General features: G+C 39.1%; 1 pseudogene across 1 annotated transcript; it reads left to right on the top strand.

The window, feature by feature from the left end:
* The first annotated feature begins 318 nt into the window (after positions 1 to 318).
* Hsp90ab1-ps9 (heat shock protein 90 alpha family class B member 1, pseudogene 9) lies at positions 319 to 12,208 on the top strand (annotated as a pseudogene). Its single transcript, XR_015675586.1, has 2 exons — positions 319 to 424; positions 11,353 to 12,208. The product of XR_015675586.1 is annotated as a heat shock protein 90 alpha family class B member 1, pseudogene 9, transcript variant X2 (transcript).
* Positions 12,209 to 18,741: the final 6,533 nt, after the last annotated feature.

The raw sequence follows: 18,741 nt of genomic DNA, 5'->3' as shown, positions 1-18,741 counted from the left end.
AATTATCACCCAATCCAGGACTTAAAACTGTGGTAGAGTGGCTGATGTTTTGCCTTTGAATGGAATGTCCCAGAGGATGGGACCACTGGTCAGCTGACATGGACTAGATTCTCCACTGGTTGGGGACAATCTGGTCACCTTGCTGCCCAATTCTGACCCGGAGCCACCACAGCACAAGTGTCAAGTACTGGCAGAAGCCCATGTGTGGAGGAAAGACCTCTGTGACTGACCGATCAACCCCCGCTGAAAGCTGAGGCTACCTTGTCTACAGACAGGAACAGTTCTCTTCATGAAGGTCAGAGATGAGTGGGTGCTGCCATGGTGGATAACACAATGTCTGGGACAGCTGAATCTCTACCCCCCAGCACATCAGTGCCACAGATGCCTTTGCCATCTCTTGGATGCCCTGACGAAGCCAACAACTGTGAATATTATTCATTGCCCAGGACATCAGGAGGGAAAAGATTCAGTGGCATGGCGCAATAACAAAGCAGATCAAGTGGCTCAAGAAATGGCTGTGCAGGAACCTATCCTGGTTGCAGGCCTGCAAGAGACAGCCCTGGGAACTGGGATTGGAATAAGGGATGGCCTCACTTAGAATGTACAACAGAAAAAAGGCCCAAATTGCATAGAAGAAAAAGGACAATGGCACACTTGAGGGGAAAGCTATACTCCCCAGAGAACAAACAAAAGATTCACTTTGCCAAATACACAGATGGACTCATTTAGGAGATAAGAAATTTACCCAAGTAATTAAGATATATGTAATAGACTTTAAGATTTTAGCCAGAGAGACAGTAGAAAAGTATAAGGTATGTCAGCAAGTAAAAGCTTAACAAGCAAACAGGGCAGAAAGACCTAAAAAGATTAGTGAGAAGTCGAAGTAAACTTCACTGAGAAAATATGGTTACAAGTATCTCCTAGTGCCTGTAGGTACCTTTTCAGAAATAGATAGGAACTTTCCTTACCAAGCAAGAGATGGCCTTGGTAGTCATCAAGAAGATACTGGAAGAAATCTTTCCCCGGTTTGGAGTGCCCAAGGTAATCGGGTCAGATAACAGCCCACTTTCATTGCCAAGGTAAGTCAGGGTGTGGCCAGGTATTGAAAGGCCGATTAAAAATTGCATTATATCTACAGACCTCAAAGTTCAGGACAGATAGAGTAAATAAATAGAACTCTAAAAGAGACCCTGACCATATTGCCCATGGAGACTGGTGCAGACTGGGTGGCACTCCTTCCCTCTTGCTCTCTTCAGAGCAAAAACCCCTTCCAGATTCAGCCTTACTCCCTTTGAGATCTTTTATGGGGCCTCGGCTCCTCTGACTGTGTTAGCTCATGTTATTGAACCAATATGTCATAGTAATAATGATTTGTATGCTAGACTAAAATACCTACAGGTGATACAGAAAGAAATCTGGTCACAGATGGCAATAGCCTATGTCCTGGGGACCCCTGAGACGTCTCACCAGTTTCAGGTCAGAAACTCAACTACATATGATGACACTGAGCCCAGACACTCGGAGCCTCGCTGCTGACCACCCTGATAGCCATCAATCTCAGCCCTCACCAGCTGCGTACTAGCTGTTGGGGCTGGGGGTTGGGACCTAGAGGGACATTCAGATCTTCAAAAAGCTCCCTGGACCTGCACAACAGATAAGTGGATACATCAGAGACATGACTGGTGGGGTTACTGTAATGCTCACTTGAGGAGTGTACTTTAGAAACAAGAATTTTTTGTTTCCCCTGGGTTCCATCGAGATAGGTCCCCCAATCGCAGGTGTGGGGGTAGGTTTGATTTCTATTGCAAATGATGTAACATTGCATATGTTAGTACTCCTAACACTTCTTGGGACTGTACTTCAGGGATCACAACCTATATTAAGTTTAGAAGTTCTAAAAGGCAGTCAGGACTTTTGCGTGTAGGCTCAGATAGTGTCCAGATTGGAATCCTGATGCTAAAGACTTAGTAATACACAAAAGAGAGTTGAGAATTACTCTGACAATTATTTTAGGGCTGAGTTTCGGTACTACAAGGGCAGCTACAAGGACATCTGCTATTGCCCTGCAACATAGGCTTATGAAGAATTCAGAACTGCCATTGACTTTGAAATAAAAAGAGTAAAGAAGACTTTTTAGCTGACCTCCAAGAATCCCTAACTTCCCTCTCAGAGGTAGTCCTTCAGAATAAGAGAAGATTAGACCTGTTATTTCTTAAAGAAGGAGGTCTGTGTGCTACAGTAAAGGAAGAATCTTGTTTTTATATATACCATTAGGGAGTAATTAAAGACTCCATGAGTAAACTTAGAGAAAGGTTAGACAGAAGAGACAGAGAAGAACAACAAGGATGGTTTGAGAGATGGTTTAACAAATCTCCATGGCTGACTACTTTAATCTCCTCATTAATAGGTCCCCTTTTGATTTTACTTTTGCTTCTTACCTTTGGGCCATGCATCCTTAGAAAGTTAGTAGATTTTATTAGAGAAAGAGTGAGTGCTGTGCAGATTTTGATGTTATGCCAGCAATATCATGCTTTAGGAGGACAAGAAAATCAATATTATGAAGATACTGAAATTTAGTTCTATGATTAGAACTAGCCACTAGAAGAAGTGGGGAGTGAAAGGTAGAAATTTTAAGGTTGCCCCCCTAGACAAAAGTTTAGAGCAGAAGAAAGAAACGGGTCAGGCCCTGGAACTGCAATTACACAAGTCGGTTCGCCAACTCTCTCCCAGGAACTAACTGACCATAAAGTTAGATTAAAATCTTAAAGAACAATCTTGAGAACAGGAAGCTTCTCCTTGTGGTTTTTCACTAGTATTCTCGACATTTTCCAATGATGCCCTCCCTGCCCCCTTGGGTTGTGGTTTCTTTCTTTAAATACCTCTTCTCCCAGCCATTCGGGGTCGAACTCCTCTGCCCCTGTGTGGGATACAAGTCTCGACCCCAGTGCACTGGTTCCTATCAATAAACCTTGTGTAAATTACAGCAAGGACTGTCTTACGTGAGTTCTTGGGGGGTTGCATCATCCCAAGAATTGAGTGAGGGTCTCCCTGCTCCGCGGATCTTTCAAAGCCACCTGGTATATGTGGAGCCATCCATGGTTTCATAGTGAGACCTTGTTCCAACACACGTGTGCACAAAATTTCTCCCATTTCTCTTTAAATAGGCCTTTTCTTTATTTTCATTCTTACTGGGACTCCAGTTTGACCTATATAACTTCTTGCTTTCTACTTCTGAACAATGTATTTTCACTTTTTCTTTATGTATCATCCTCAACTTCATCTAGGTTTTTTTTTTTTATTTTTGTTTTTGTTTAATCAGAAATGTCTTCTGCTTCACAGTTTTATTATTGACATTTGTATGCTTGGCTGTTTAGTACAGCCAGGTTTGTGCCCAAAAGATGAAAGGCCAGCAAAAACTGCTATAACTGTTAGGAATCACAGGTGTACATCCACCCCGTTCTTCTATAGCCTACCACCTAAACTCAAGTATGTTTATAATTTCCGTAATTACAAATTTTATGGTTTAATGAATCCTGCGGTTTAATAGGTTCTAATAATCATGTTTTATAATTCACATTTTGAACTTTGAAAAATGTGTTCTACTATATGGTATTGGTATGCTAGTTTAAAATGAATTTATTTCCTACTATGCATTTTATGACTTATCAGTTATTATGACACTATTTTTAATATATGTGTTTTATTTAGTAACTTTTGTGAGAGAGGTATATGAAATCTTATGGGATGATCTCCATAACAGGACACAGGCAGGTACATCATATCCCCAAATTTTCTCACACTTCTTCATTCTAATAAAACCCGCTCTCCAACCCTGACCTCACACAACTATCTATCTTCTGCTTTCTTTCTTCCCAATTCCACTAGTATAACCCTGTTACTTTTCACAGTCCCACATTTTGCTTAGCATAATGAATGTAACAGCCAATCAAATCATGGCATTTATCAACAGTTCACTGCCTTTTCTTGCATTATATGGAGGTATCACTTGCCTGTTGAAGGACTTTTAACTTATTTCCCATTTGGGGCCAATATAAATAAAACAGCTAAGGGTGGGGGATTTAGCTCAGTGGTAGAGCGCTTGCCTAGGAAGCGCAAGGCCCTGGGTTCGGTCCCCAGCTCTGAAAAAAAGAACCAAAAAAATAAATAAATAAAAATAAAAATAAAACAGCTACAACTATAGGCACTTTGTATGAATATAAGTGTTCATTCTTTAGGACCATTACATGGGAATGAGATTTCTAAACAAATGGTAGCCATATACTTAGTACTGTAAGAAGTTATCAAATTGTTTCACAGAATGCTAAACCATTTAACATACCCATTAGCAATTATAAATGATTAATGCTTCAATTTTCTTCTTAGCATAACATTACCAATAAACAATGATTGTTCTTTTGTCATATTTATACCACACCAATCATACTGCATGCAGAAGGAGCATACTAAATAACCCCTGAGTCTTTCTAGTAGTAGACAGATCATCTGTGATATTTCAACACATTTCTGATTTTATCTTTACCATTACAAGGTGCCCTGCTGCTTGTTCTGAATATTTCCATCTACATACTAGTTTATGGAGTTTTGCCCCGATTCTTGTTTTCAGCCTGTCAGTGAACACACACAATAAGTAGAACCATATTTCAGCTATACTCTAGATTTTCATTAACTGTCCCTCACAGCACAGTACAAAAGCAGATAAATAATCAAAAATGGTTTCTAACATACATTTTAAATATATTTATATTATGTGATATATTTTATGAATATATCTTCATATCAGCACAAAATTTCCCAGTGTGTTTACTAAAGAATATCAGTTATGTGTAGTGTTAATATGATTAATTTTAGATACTTGAAGTAGTGAGAATGTTTGATTAAAATTTGGAATAACCCAAATATGTTTCTCCACTTTGTTTTTCATCACAGAGATTTATAAATGTCTTGTTAGCAGATATTTTTCCAAACTTCTTTTATCGAGGACTGCCAAGGACCAGCCTCCTTATGAAGGGAGGTTCTGAGAAAAGGGGCATCTGGAAGCAATGAAATGATTGACTTAAGTCAAGTCAAAGCTGGATCCAAGCTGACGGCTACTTGTGTGCTGCTTGCTATTCTAAGCGATTTCTCTGTCCACGTCCTGCTTGCTTGTGTGTGCTTGTGTTCTCCAAGCAGTTCTCTCTTTTTATCCTATAAAAATTCTGTGGATAGTTCATCTCCTGCAAAGCACAGGTCCAGTCTCTTATTTTACATCTCAATTCAGTCATTTACTCCAGGTTTCCTTTTGTCTTATGAATAGCATCCTATGACCTCAGCCCTTCGATTTTTTTTTTAGATTTATTTATATTATGTATGTGAGTGAGCACACTGTTGATGTCTTCAGATACACCAGAAGAGGTCATCGGATGCCATTATAATTGGTTTTAAGCCACCATGTGGTTGCTGGACATTGAACTCAGGATCTCTGAAGACCAGTCAGTGCTCTTAACCACTGAGCCATCTCTCCAGTGCTCTCCTCAGATTCCTAAAAGACAGCAAGCATACATTTTTTTCTTAACATAACAAAAGAATTCAGAGATCTGTCTGCCTTTGTCAAACACGAATAAGCTAGTTGAGTGGGACTCAACTCTGAAATTACCATTTCTACCACATTTGTGGTAACATTATTCAGCCCTTGGCTGACCTTAAACTCAGGAATCTGCCTGCCTTTGTATCTCTCTGAAAGGCTGGCTCATTGTGTAGCTGCCTTTCTTCCTTTAGATTTAGGAGTTCTCTCATAATTCATATTGCATTCTTATATGTTGCATAGTTGCATACATATATATATATGTATCTAAATATATATATATTTAGAGCTCTCCAGTTTGCTGAGACACAACCACACCCTCAACTCCTACACTCCTGTTGTTTCTAATTACCATGGGGTCATTAGGGAGGACATTCCTCACATTCCTCGGAGGAATGTGAATATGCGTACATTATTACATAAGCAAGATCTATGCCCACAGCAGCCTTGGACACTCAGAGGAAAACTCATAGCAGCATTTCCTCCAGGTGAGCACTTATCTGACTCTGTTCACTGTGGGCCATTGGAGAGGGACATTACAAACTGGGTGTAAAACAGTAAGTATCTGCCAGAATAAAGGAGGCTGGTAGAACAGGTTTAGAGCCAGAGCCCTCGTAGCTAGCACTGATGCATAGCAGGTCATAACTGAGTGTCAGAAAGAATTTACGCAACAGCTGCCTCTCAGGAGTTCTGGCTGTAAATGACATGTCTATGTCACTTCTTTTCCCTATAGCTCTCTATAGGCTGACAGGAGATAACTCTTACTTAGAAAAATGAGTATTTCACCTCTCCCACCTGGAGAGCAGCTGAGATGTTAAGTCCATTATGTTCAATTCGTATTGTAGTTTTCAAAGTTCTGCAGATGTAACTGTGGGAAACATCACTCCTACCATTTTAAGGTTATTTTTGTTGAAATGTTGAGGTTACAATTTAATCACGACATTTCTCTCTTCCCTGCCTCCTTCCAAACCTTTTACACTCTCCATCAAATTTATGGCCATTTTTTAAACTAATTTTTATTGCATACATTTTACATGCACATTGTTTGTGTGAGTGTGAGTGTGAGTGTGTGTGTGTGTGTGTGTGTGTGTGTGTCTCACAGACAACATAGTGGGGTGGGACTATTGTCTCCCTTTGGAGGTTTGCCCTGGGCCTTATGGTATCATGAAAGCTAGTTTTGAAGAAAGTGGTATGAATTGGGGAGGAAAACACCAATGAACATATCAAACTAAGTGGAGAAAAGTCCATGAGTCTACAATCCTAAACAAATAACTATAGGCAACTAAGGAACGGTGGGAATAGGAGATGTAGCATTCCCTAGGGGACGACATACTAATAGATTGTCCAGTGCCAAATGGTCACCTCTAAAAATATATGTGTATGTGTACCATTATATGGACTGAACAGGTTATATTTAGGAGCATATATATATATATATATATATATATATATATATATATATATATATATATATATATATGTGTGTGTGTGTGTGTGTGTGTATCCTTGGAAATAGAAAAGGTGTTCCTCTAGGAGTTCACTTTAGTTAGGGTATTAGTAGACAGTAAAAAAAATAAGTTTGTCAACATGTATTGACTGTAGAACTACATCTCTGTGTCACAAATTAAAGCTGAAATTATAGTCTTTCAGAGATTGCATTCTATATGACTTGTTCCACTGTTTATTTATCTTTCCTTTGTTATTTTTGACTTTTCCTGTGAAGTCCAATATCTAAACTGGGAAGAGACAGGAATACAAAATACTGTATTTTCACAGGACACAAATCACTGTGTCTCTGTCTCCATCTGTCTGTCCCTGTCTTTCTGTATTGTCTCTGCACTCTTCCAAACTTCTTGTTTATTAATAATGCTGGGTTTGGGCTCAACTTTCTAAAGTTTGTTTATCAGAAAAGCCACTCGATTCTTAAGCTGAACCAAATTGAATGAATTTTGTTACAACTCCATTGAGTAAAAGATAAAATATGTTTTCACTTATAGGAGGTTACTATTGTTTCTAATTTCTACAGTATTATATGATTATGTGTTGTTCTTTGTTTATATTATAATTCCTTTAATAAACTTTATTGCTGTAAAACAAAATTGGTGGAAAATTAAATATTTGCCTTTTTTCTAATTTCATCAACATATAAGTAGAAAATAGATATATTGATATCAATATTGATAATATATTGATATACACCACCATACTAAACAAGACAAGATTAAACCAACCACAATTTAAAATGAGAATTAATAATGACAAATGTTTAATAATATATTTGAGGATAATATATGTAGCAAATAAAATACTTTAACTTATTGTATTTTAGAAAAATTTGCAATGTCACTTAATAGCAGTACTTTGATTTATTAGGATTGAAGATAAGAGAAATTGTAAGATTGAGATGTCTTTTAAATTTATTTTTACTTATACAGCATTCTGCCTACCTGTATGTCTGCCAGACGAAGGTACCAGATCTCAATCTAGATGATTATGAGCCATCATGTGATTGCTGGGAATTGAGCTCAGACCCCTAGAAGAGCAGACAGTGCTCTTAACCTCTGAGCCATTACTCTAGCCCATGAGATATCTTTAAAATACTGAATTAACTGAACTAAATGAAATATTTTGTGTATTGGCTGGTTTTGTGACACAAGCTAGAATTATCACAGAGAAAGGAGCCTGGATTTAGCTCAGTGGTAGAGCGCTTGCCTAGGAAGCGCAAGGCCCTGGGTTCGGTCCCCAGCTCCGAAAAAAAAAAAAAAAAAAAAAAAAAGAACCAAAAAAAAAAAAAAAAAAAAAAGGAAGGCCTCCATGAGATCCAGCTGTAAGGCATTTTCTCAATTAGTGATCAAGGGGGCGGGGTGTGAGGTAGCCCATTGTGGGTGGTACCACCTATGGGATGGTAGTCCTGAGCTCTATAAGAAAGCAAGCTGAGCAAGTCAGGGGAAGCAAGCCAGTAAGTAACATCCCTCCATGGCCTCTGCATCAGCTCCTGCTTCCTGACCTGCCTAAGTTCCAGTCCTGACTTCCTTTGGTGATGAACATCATTGTGGAAGTGTAAGCTGAATAAACTCTTTCCTGCCCAGCTTGCTTCTTGGTCATGATGTTTTGTGCAGGAATAGAAACCCTGACTGAGACAATATGTTTTATATTATAGTTTGGAATATTGTTGTATCTTTGACTCCCAAACTAGGCTGAAAATTCCTCTAAAGCTCTTTAATTAACTAACCAACTAACTAATTAATTTTCAGTGTATGAGTGCTTTCTCTTTATATACATCTGCATGAAAAAAGAAGGCATCAGATCCCTTTGTGGAAGGTCTTGATCCATGTGGTTGCTAGGTATTGAATTTAGGATCTTGGAAAGAGCACCCAGTCCTTTTAAACATTGAGCAATTTCATCTAATGGCCACAGACATGTAGGCTTTTATGACCTCTGTGGTTATCTTGTCTAGATCCTTTCTCATGGCCTTTATCAGACTGGAAGGTTGCATGTATCTTCTCAGATAATTCCAGCTCAAGTCCAAGTCTCACAATGAGCAGTTTCAACAAAGGGCTATGCAGGTTGTGGTTATCTTGTCTAGATGCTTCCCCATGGTTCTAAAGGCCAAGCTGAAAGCCTATTATTCTGTTTTGTTTTATTTTGATTTTTTGTTTGTTTGGTCATTTTGTTTTGTTTTTCCTGAGACAGAGTCTATTACGGGCCTAGAACTTGAAAAGTAGAGTTGGCAAGTGACTTACTTCTTGTTGTAAAATTATTAAAAATGGCTTTTACCCAACTAGATACCACAGTGCCCCATGATATCTGATAGATATGTTAATCTCAGACAGCAAAGCCTCTCACCCGATTTGCCCCATCCCATACCACACTGCTCTCTGAGCCTGGCAACAATTTCTCTACCCATCCAGTTCCCAAGGCGGGCTGCCACCGTGCAAAAATATACATCCTAAATCAGTAGCAGCTCAATGTCTCAGCAGCCATGTACGCTCTAAAAGTTAAATCGCCACAAGAAAGAACACACAACCCAATAACCGTTGACCCAATTGACAAGATATAATTGCCCACCTAAACATACAAAGCCCTGTACACATCCATCCCTTAAGAACATTCATAACAATCTGTAAAGGTAAACATGGAATCTTAACATCAGCCTCCATGTCCTCTCCATGACCCTTCCACCGCCTTTTCCTCTCTTCCTCCTCTCCGTTCCAGTCTCCACTTCCCTCAAACTTTCTCACATCCGTCCTTCCTTCTTGTTCAATGGCAGGCCTCATTCAATCTTGTACCTGCCTCATCTGTGACATCATCAGTTTAAACAAATGAAAGCCCAAAGTTGATTTCTCCACTTCCCTTCGTGTGTCTTCCATGTGTCCAGTCTGTCTTCTAGCCTTTCTACTGATCCTATGCATTGTGTTATAGGTGTGATTTGCCTATGCCAATGTCTTAGAGTTGTGCACACATGCTGTTTCTGAGTCTGAAATAAAGGACTGTGGTCTATATTATATTATATTATATTATATTATATTATATTATATACTGAACAACACGGAAGAAAATGGTACAAGAAAGAAGGGAGGACTTTTTGTTTTTTAACAGAAATCCTTTACAGAGTTTTACAATTTCAAAAAGTTGTTTCAATGACTCCACCTCACTCACGACAGCATTCATGACTGAAAACAGGTATCAGCCTATGTGCACATGTTCTGTCTGGCATTTATGAAATAATTATCGTCTGATCTCTTTCTCTTTGCTGCTCTGGTAAGTGACTTCCAAAACACACACGCACACACATGCTATTCTAGGTCGGGCACATGGAAAGGGACATAAATTAAAACGAAAGCTATGCGTTTATCTTGAGTAGTAAAGGTTCATCTCTCTCTCTCTCTCTCTCTCTCTCTCTCTCTCTCTCTCTCTCTCTCTCTCTCTCATGCACACACACACACGCACACACACACGCACACACACACACGCCCACACACGCTAAGGTGTAGTTAAGTTGGTTGCATTCTTCTTTTAAAGGTAAATAAAGCTTTAAGAGGATAATCATATGATAAGCTAACATGTTAAGAACATAGTCTTAACTCTAAAGGCATGTTATTAACTTGGTTGCAAGTCTGGCAAAAAATTAGGCTTTTTGGTGTCAAAAGATAGTTTCAGGAAAAAGCGTCATCACAGCCCAGTCAATGACTATGTGAAAGTGATATTTTAATTCACTGCCTTAGCAGACCTACTTCACAATTTTCTTTGGAGGTTAAAACAAGAAAAGCACAATCCAGATGTGACACATGCCTTTAATCCAAGCCTTTGGGAAACAGAGGCATACAGGTCTTGAGTTTGATGTTAGCCTGGTCTACAGAGCAAATTCCAGAGCAGACAGGACTATGCAGAAAAAATTCTGTCTCAAACAAACAAACAAACAAACAAATAGTCCCCAAGACAAAAAACCAAACCTAAACAAACAAATAAAGCACTTGGCAACTTTTTAGAATAATTGTCATTTTAATTATAATATTTTGTGTGAAAGTCCACAGGCTTTCCTGTTCAGAACACGAAGCTAATATTGGTGGACTCAAACCCTGATATGTACTTTGCTCACATGTCAGTTACTTGCATGTCCAATTTAAGTTTCATTCTACTTAAAAGATTTAGTAGAGTGACTTTTATTGCATTAGTATTTGATTTAAATTTAATTGTTAAGACACTTTTCTATTGCTTGGACTATTTGGGCTTCCAGTGATATAAGATTTCACCATGTCACTTCGGCCTAGCACTGAGAAGCGGGCATGGCGACAGGAACTGGAAGCTGGGGCCTCATTTCTTCAACACTTTCTACTCAAACAAAGAGATTTTCCTCCAGGAGTTGATCTCTAATGCTTCTGATGCCCTGGACAAGATTCAGTATGAGAGCCTGACTGACCCTTCCAAGTTGGACAGCGGGAAAGATCTAAAGGTTGACATCATCCCCAACCCTCAGGAACACATGCTGACTTTGGTGGACACAGGCATTGGCATGACCAAGGCTGACCTCATAAATAAATTGGGAACCATTGCTAAGTCTGGTACAAAGGCATTCATGGAGGCTCTCCAGGCTGGTGCAGACATCTCCATGATTGGACAGTTTGGTGTCAGCTTCTACTCTGCCTACTGGTGGCAGAGAAAGTGGTTGTGATCACAAAGCACAACGATGATGAGCAGTATGCCTGGGAGTCTTCTGCTGGTGGATCCTTCTCTGTCCACGCAGACCACGGTGAGCCCATTGGCTGGGGTACCAAAGTGATCCTTCACCTCAAAGAAGACCAGACAGAGTACTTAGAGGAGAGGAGGATCAAGGAAGTGGTGAAGAAATACTCACAGTTCACAGGCTATCCCATCACCCTCTACCTGGAGAAGGATTGAGAGAAGGAGATCAGTGATGATGAGGCAGAGGAAGAGAAAGGGGAGGAGGAGGAAGATAAGGAGGATGAGGAGAAGCCTAAGATTGAGGATGTGGGATCTGACGAGGAGGATGACAGCGGCAAAGATAAGAAAAAGAAAACAAAGAAGATCAAGGAGAAGTACATTGGCCAGAAAGAGCTGAATAAGACAAAGCCCATCTGGACCAGAAATCCTGATGAAAAACATTAAAAAACATTCAGTCTTTCAATGTCTTATTGTCAAAGAAATGCAACATTCTAATTTTGTCATACACACAGTGACAATTCTGTATACAATGATGCAAAGTATCCCTTTAATAAGAGTTAGCAAGTACTCTGGGCTTGTGTCTGGTTAACTTTAATTAATTAACACAGATATTTTCAGACCTGATTTGTTAAAATGTAACAAGTAGGCAGTTACTTACATAGTGCGTTTTGCCGAATTTACATGGACACCAGGAAAGCATATTAGAATACAGTTTAATGAAATAAGATAATGGAGAAATTTTAGAAAACCTTGTCAAGAGCAAATTGTCAGTTTCCAAAAGAAACATGTATCGTATATAATTCTCATTTCTGCAATGATTTTAAAATTCATCAAAGAATTCCATAATGGGCCTAAGTTCTATAAACAAATAATGTATGTCAGGCTTTTCCTTCTTTTTTTTCATATCAAATGTTATTCCTTTCCTTGCTCTCCCGTCCATAAGCCATCCCCTTCCCCATGCATCTATGAGGGTGTTCCCCTACCCATCCACCCACCCCTTCCTGCCATCCTGCCCTGACATTCCCCTACACTGGGCCATCGAGCCTTGGTAGGACCCAGGGCTTCTCATTCCATTGATACCCAACAAGGCCATCCTCTGCTACATATGCAGCTGGAGCCATGGGTCTGTCCATGTGTATTCTTTGGATGGTGGTTTAGTCCCTGGGAGCTCTGGATGGTTGGTATTGTTGTTCTTATGGGGTTGTAAACCCCTTCAGCTCCTTTAATCCTTTCTCCAACTGCTCCTTTGGGGACCCCATTCTCAGTGCAATGGTTGGCTGTGAGCATTCACCTCTGTATTTGTCATGCTGAGCCTCTCAGGAGACAGCTATATCAGGGGCTCCTGTCAGCATGCACTTCTTGGCATAAGCAATATCGTCCGGGTTTGCTGGCTGTATGTATATGAGTTGGATCCCCATGTGGGGCATTCTCTAAATGGCCTTTACCTCAGTCTCTGTTCCAAATTTTGTCTCCGTATTTCCTCCTGTGAATATTTTTGTTCCTCCTTCTAAGGACTGAAGCATCTGCATTTTGATGGTCCTTCTCCTTGAGTTTCATGTAGTCTGTGGATTGTATCCTGGCTTTTGGACTAATATCCACTTATCACTGAAGGCATACCATGTGTTTTGTGGTGATTGGGTTACCTCACTTAGGATGATATTTTCTAGTACCACCCATTTGCCTAAGAATTTCATGTAGTCATTGTTTTTAATAGCTGAGTAGTACTCCATTGTGTAAATGCACCACATTTTCTGTATCCTTTCCTCTGTTGAAGGACATCTGGGTTCTAATTTATAATAATAAATATGGCTGCTATGAACATAGTGGAGCATGTGTTCTTGTATATATTGGAGCATCTTTTGGGTATATGCCTAGGAGTAGCTGGATCCTCAGGTATTACTATGTCCAATTTTCTGAAGAAACTCCAGACTGGTTTCCAGAGTGATTGTACCAGCTTGCAATCCCACCAACAATGGAGGAGGTTCCTCTTTCTCCATATCCTCGCCATCATCTGCTGTCACCTGAGTTTTTGATCTCAGCCATTTTGACTGGTGTGAGGTGGAATCTCAGGGTTGTTTTGATTTTCATTTCCCTAATGACAAAGGATGTTGAACATTTCTTTGGTGCTTCTTAGTCATTCGATATTCCTTAGTTGACAATTCTTTGTATAGCTCTTTACCCCATGTTTTAATCGGGTTATTTGATTCTCTGGAGTCTATCTTCTTGAGTTCTTTGTATATATTGGATATTAGCCCTCTATCAGATATAGGATTGGTAAAGATCTTTTCCCAGTCTGTTGGTTGCTGTTATGTCCTATTGACAGTGTCCTTTCCCTTAAGTCAGTCATCTGAATCTGCAATCAGTTTACTTATCTGTTAATGAGAGGTGTTCTGAGATTGAATTTATTACCTCATAGTAGAATGCACTGAGCCATATCTCTCTCAACCTCATGGAGCTAGCACCTACTCTACCATGGAACTCAGTGAGCTACATCTCTTGCATCTCACTAAGTTGCTGTCACTGGCCTTGAAATCATGCTGGAACCCAGGTTTACCTTGATCGTGTAATTTTCCTACTGAAGCATTGATCAGAATTCAACTAAGTCTGAATATCTTAGCAAAATTCTTGCTCCCTATCATGTATATTTAAAACTCTATAAATATTTCTTCAGTTAATAAGTAAGGGTAAATGGAATATTCTAGACTATAAGTCTGAGAAACAAGTATTCAGAAAAATTTATATATATATAAATAAATATATATGTAAGATGAAAATAATTGCTCCTTATGAAGCTAAATATATTTATGTTTTTTTAGAAAAACTAAAAGAATAATGGTTTTTAGCCACATTACCGACAAATATTCAATATCTAAGTTAACTTGCATTTGACAGAACATGGAGTTTTCAATCTTTAAACAGCTCCATGCTAAGTAGGAGCTGTGGTGATAATAAAAACAATGTTTAGGATTCCTGTAACATTTCAGCCATGTGCTAAAAATATGATTGCTGTAGTAGAACTAAACTTAACATTGAGTCCTGCCATCTGTTAGCAGAACACAGCAAGAAGAATATATATATATATATATATATATATATATATATATATATACATACTCACTGTGAGACTCAACAACTTTTAGGCATCTATCTAAACAAGGACATTTTATTCTGTAGCCCAGACTATCCTGGCCTTTCTATGTCTCTCAGGTTGGCATTGAACTCGCACTGATCCTCCTATATCAGCTTACCAAGTAATGAGATTACCACCATGCATTACCACACAAGTTCTACACAGTGTTTGAGGTCGAATATATAAACTGGATAAACACTGTAGTGTTGTAGCCATATTTCTAGCCTAGATCTTTTAAAATAATAAAGTTTTGGTTGGATTTTTCTCTATTACGATAAAAGTCTGTAGTATAAAAAAATAAGTAGAATGTTGTCATAAAGTAGAAAAATGATTGGGAGTTTCAAGTAATCGTAGATTTGAACCAAAACCTCTCTGTTTCATTATAGTAAGTTTATTTAAAGAGAGATTGAAAGAAAACTTTTATGGAGACATAGGCCGAATGATACTTTATGTTGGGCTCTTATTCTACTTAAATTTATTCTTTAAAGGGAGGAAAGACCAAAAAGAAGCAAGCTTAAGTTAGGAATGATCTGTGTGCTAGAAACTATGGTCTTCCATGGATGTACGCAAATCCTGTATAATATAACTGATACACACAGTGTTTAATAGCCCATAAATTTGCTAAGTCATATTTTAAATGCTAAACATAGAAAACAAATCCAATCCTTATCTTACAGACTTGAGAATAACTAGATGCCTACCTGGTCACAAAACGATGAGAGAAGCTTGTGACTTGGTCCTCCTAATCCTTAAGTAATCACCATGAGAGAATACCAGAAAAGTTTTTAAATAGTTCTCTTTGGACTCCTAAGCACAGAAAGTAATATTCCAAATGGAACAATAGGAAACTTCTTAATATCTTTTCCCACTGTGCCGCTGCTGAAACCTGGCTGACTCCCACATGCCGGAACTTCCTGTAGACCTTTGAAGAACAAGTTTGCTCATTGTTCCACATCAGCCTCTTCAAACAGTGCCATAGTTGATATACAGCACACAACTCTGCCACTCCTTAATCCTCCCAACTCCTGTCACCTTCATGATGAATGAATCCTTCCTTGTATTTAATAAAAGGTTTGGTTTATGGTTTATAGTCTTTTTTCCCTCTCAATTTCTCTCACATTTTCCTAGGGAAGCTGACTGTGCATATTGCTGTAATCTTCAGGTCCCGCCTTCCATCTTTACTTTAGTTTAGCACATATTCCTGAGGTAGTGCTAGCACCTTGGAGGGTCTTACCAACAAGCTCCTAGATCATGACTATTCCCATCAAGCCAACTTCTCCACTCATGAAGGGCCTTCATCATCATCATTTCCTCAACCCTTGCTTTTGAATCTAAACTGCTTAGTCTCCTGCCTGCATTACTTTCTTCTCTGTGCTTTGGACACCCAAGGTTCATAATCTCCATACTTTATCCTAAGCCCTTTCTCCCTCTTTTTCTCCTCTCTGAAAACCCATGTGATAATTGACACAAAAGGGATAAATGCTTCCCCTCAGATCCAACAGAGCATACTTGCTTACATGCTGCACCTCCTTCCAGCTTTAACAAATGCCAAGATAGTCTTCCCCCATTCTCATCTTACTCTGTGTAGAGCTTAATTTAGTTATACCAGAAATCTGCTTTTCCCTCTGGTGCCATTCATCCTCTTTACCACTGTCTCCTTTTCTCTTTTACAAAAGGATCTAGGGCCCAAGTCTGAGGCCAGTTGTTTCTGTATGTGCTAGCAATCTCTCATATTTAACTTTTAAAAAATAAATTTTACTTATACTTATCATTATTATTATTGGTAATAGTAGTAGCTGTTGTAGTAATAGCAGCAGTAGTTGTAGTAGTAATAGTAGTTGTAGTAATAGTAGTAGTAATAATAGTTTCTGTTCTCCCATCCGCACCCAGAGCTAAGACTGTCCTACAGTCCTTCAGATGCAAAACCTGCCATCAGAGAGCTGATCTGCCAGGAGCACTCTCACTCCTAAGCTCACAGGTGAGAGCCCACTTTCTCTCCATTGACTTTCCAAAGGCAGACTCACAAGGAGCACACTGGGCATGCTGGGCAGCCTGTGATAGGACTTTTCCTGTCTCCTTCTGTGCCCAGAGCTAAGGCTGTCTTAGAGACCTCAAACACAAAACCTGTCCTCAGAGAGCTGGTCTTCCAGGAGCACTCTAACTCCTAAGCCCACAGGTAGGACCCCACTTTCACTTCACTAACTGTCCAAGGAAGGACCTGCTGGGAATGCTCATGACACAGGAGCCACAGGGCTGCCTCTGACAGAACCTTTCCAGTCTCCATCTGCACCCAGAGCAAGGGTGTCCCACAACCCTCCAGACACAAAACCTTCCCGAAAAGATCTGGTCTCCTGAGAGCATTCTAACTCCTAAGATCACAGGGTCACAGGCTCACAGGCTCACAGGCCCACAGGAGGGACAAGCTCCAGTCAGAGACAGCAGGATCAATTAACATCAGACATAACCTGATGGCCAAAGGCAAGCACAAGAACCTAAGCAACAGAAACCAAGACTACTTGGCATCATCAGAAGACAGTTCTCCCACCACAGCAAGTACTGGATATTCTAATGAACTAGAAAAGCAAGATTTGGATTTAACAATTACATCTAATGATGATGATACAGGACTGTAAAAAGGACATAAATAACTCCCTTAAAGAAATAGAGGAGAACACAGGTAAACAAGTAGAGGCCCTTAAAGAAGAAACACAAATATTCAAGAGTTACAGGATCTAAAAAGAAAATAGAAACAATAAAGAAATAACAAAGGGAGACAACCCTAGAGATGGAAACCTAGGAAAGAGATCAGGAGTTATAGATGCAAATATTACCAACAGAATATAAGATATTGAAGAGAGAATCTGTGGGGGGGGGGAGAAGATATCATAGAAAACATTGTCATAATAGTCAAAAAATGCAAAATGAAAAAAGCTCCTAACCCAAAAACATTCAGGAAATCCAGGACACAATGAGAAGACCAAACCTAAGGATAATAGGTATAGAAGAGAATGAAGAATCCCAACTTAAAGGGCCAGTAAATATCTTCAACAAAATTATAGAAGAAAACTTCCCTAACCTAAAGAAAGAGATGTCCATAAACATATAAGAAGCCTACAGAACTCCAAACAGATTGGACCAGAAAAGAAATTCCTCCCCTCACAAAATAGTCAAAAAAACCAAATACACAAAAAAAAGAAGGAATATTAAAAGCAGTAAGGGAAAGGAGGTCAAGTAACACATGAAAACAGACAACAGAATTATATCAGACTTCTCAACAGAGACTATGAAATCTACAAGATCCTGGACAGATGTCATACAGACCCTAGGAGAGCACAAATGCCAGCCCAGGCTACTATATTCAGCAAAACTCTCAATTACTATAGATGGAGAAACCAAGATATTCCATGACAAAGCCAAATGTGCACAATATCTTTCCACAAATTCAGCCTTATGAAGGCTAATAGATGGAAAAGTCAAACACAAGGAGGGAGGCTTCACCCTAGGAAAAGCAAGAAAGTAATCTTTCAACAAACCAAAAGGATATAGTCACACAACTTTAATTACACCTCAAACAACAGAAATAACAATCGCTATCCCTTAATATCTCTTAACATCAATGAATGCAATTCTCCAATAAAAAGACATAGACTAACACACTGGATATGTAAACAGTACCTGCATTTTGCTGCATACAGGAAACTCATCTAAGGGACAAAGACAGACACTACCTAAGAGTAAAAGGCTAGAAAAAAAATTCTGAACAAATGGTCCCAAGAAACAAGCTGAAATAGCCATTTTAATATAAAATAAAAACAACTTTCAACCAAAAGTTATCTAAAAAGATAAG

This window comes from Rattus norvegicus, chromosome 2 (genome assembly GCF_021556685.1).
Source record: "Rattus norvegicus strain SHRSP/BbbUtx chromosome 2, alternate assembly SHRSP_T2T, whole genome shotgun sequence".
NCBI classification, from domain to species: Eukaryota; Metazoa; Chordata; class Mammalia; order Rodentia; family Muridae; genus Rattus; species Rattus norvegicus.
Note: the sequence above shows the minus strand (reverse complement) of the source record. Positions and strands in the feature narration are given on the sequence as shown.